The sequence below is a fragment of the Cebus imitator genome, unplaced genomic scaffold, assembly GCF_001604975.1.
Source record: "Cebus imitator isolate Cc_AM_T3 unplaced genomic scaffold, Cebus_imitator-1.0 Scaffold2, whole genome shotgun sequence".
Classification (NCBI taxonomy): Eukaryota; Metazoa; Chordata; class Mammalia; order Primates; family Cebidae; genus Cebus; species Cebus imitator.
In genome coordinates this window covers 8,971,023-8,972,948 of record NW_016107317.1, presented here as the reverse complement: position 1 = coordinate 8,972,948, position 1,926 = coordinate 8,971,023, and the positions used below count along the sequence as shown (strand labels likewise).

General features: G+C 46.9%; 1 pseudogene across 1 annotated transcript; it reads right to left on the bottom strand.

The window, feature by feature from the left end:
* Positions 1-263: 263 nt before the first annotated feature.
* LOC108304766 lies at positions 264-1,447 on the bottom strand (annotated as a pseudogene). Its single transcript, XR_001825410.2, has one exon. The product of XR_001825410.2 is annotated as a tubulin beta-4B chain-like (transcript).
* Positions 1,448-1,926: the final 479 nt, after the last annotated feature.

Genomic DNA, 1,926 nt, shown 5'->3' with positions numbered 1-1,926 from the left:
TTCCAATCTCTGTTTCAAAAGATAAAGATAGCCTCTGTCTCCAAGATTAAAATTCAGATTCTTATGAGATGAAGAAATTATGGGAATACATACACAGTTAAACTCTGAGATCTATATCTGCGATCTGTAGATAATTATTCTTCATGACATACAGACACATATGCAGCCACACATGGAAGTATTCAGTAGGGGCACAGGTATTTTATAGAAGACAAAATGTATATTGGGCAAAAAAAGATCACATGGAAATAAACCAAAAAACATTTTTTTTCACTATGAAAATGCTTTAATAATGGTGTCTGTACAGCATGGGACATGGACAGGGAAAACAGCAAGTGCACACACAGAGGCACAGGCCAGAGGACAGGCTGGGAGTGAATAAAGAGTTCACACCGCTTCTCTGCTTTCCCCAGTGACTGGAGGCTCTAGGCCACCTCCTTCTCAAACTCACCCTCCTCCTCAGCTGTGGTGTCCTGGTACTGTTAGTATTTGAATACCAGGTAATTCATGTTGCTCTTGGCCTTGGTGAACTCCATCTTGTCCAGGCCCTTGCCCGTGTAACAGTGCAGGAAGGTCTTGTGCGGAAACATGGCTGTGAACTGCTCCGAGATGCGCTAGAACAGCTCCTGGATGGCCCTGCTGTTGCCAATGAAGGTGGCAGACATTTTTAGCCCTCAGGGTGGGATGTCACAGACAGCCATTTTCTCATTGTTGGGGATCCACTCAACAAAGTAGCTGCTGTTCTTGTTTTGGACATTAAGCATTTGCTTATCCACCCCCTTCATGGACATGTGGCCCCTAAACATGGCCATGGTGGGGGTCGCAGGCCACCATCATGTTCTTGGCATCCAACATCTGGTGGGTGAGCTCGGGCATTGTCAGGGGCCGGGATTGCTGGCTTCCCTGGCTGGTCAGCGGGGCAAAGCTGGGCATGAAGAAGTGCCGGTGAGGGAATGGGACCATATTCACAGCGAGTTTCTGCAGGTCAGAATTGAGCTGGTCTGGGAAGCACAGGCAGGTCGTGACCCCACTCATGGTGGCAGACACCAGGTGGTTCAGGTTACCATAGGTGAGCGTAGCAGTTTTGGGGTTCTGAAGCAGATGTCATAGAGAGCTTCATTATCAATGCAGTAGGTCTCGTCTGTGTTTCCTATGAGCTAGTGTATAGGGAGGGTGGCATTGTAGGGCTCCACCACCGTGTCTGACACCTTGGGCGAGGGCACCACAGTGAACGTGTTCATGATCCTGTCTGGGTACTCCTCCCAGATCTTGTTGATGAGGAGGGTATCCATCTCAGACCCAGTCCCCCTACCCAGGGGGGCCTGGCCACTTGGCTGCTTTGTGTTTTTTAGTATAGTCCTGAATTCAATATGCTGTTTCTTAATTTTATGTTCAGATACCTTTGTGTTAGCTACTATATTCCTAACAAATGTTTTCTTTTATTTATTTAAAATGTTTAGATTAATAGAGGGCTGGGTGAGGTGGCTCACGCCTGTAATCCCAACACTTTGGGAAGCCGAGGTGGGTGGATCACAAGATCAGGAGTCCAAGACCAGCCTGACCAACATGGTGAAACCATGTCTCTACTAAAAATACAAAAATTGGCTGGGTGTGGTGGCATATGCCTGTAATCCCAGCTACTCAGGAGGCTGAGACAGGAGAATTGCTTCCACCGGGGAGGTGGAGGTTGCAGTGAATCGAGATTGTGCCTTCAGAGGTGTTGGGGTCAAATATAAACACTCTCTGGCTCCTGTGGGGCCTTGTAAGTGGGTTAGGAAAGACTGTTCCAAGAGTGGGTATGTCAATTATTGATGAAAGGGAAGGGAGGATAAAGGAAAAGTTGAACAAATTAAATCCTAGGTTAATTTAGAGTTATTCTGAGTTCTGTGAAATCAGTTCAACTTTCAGTAAGCAGTAACCCTCTTG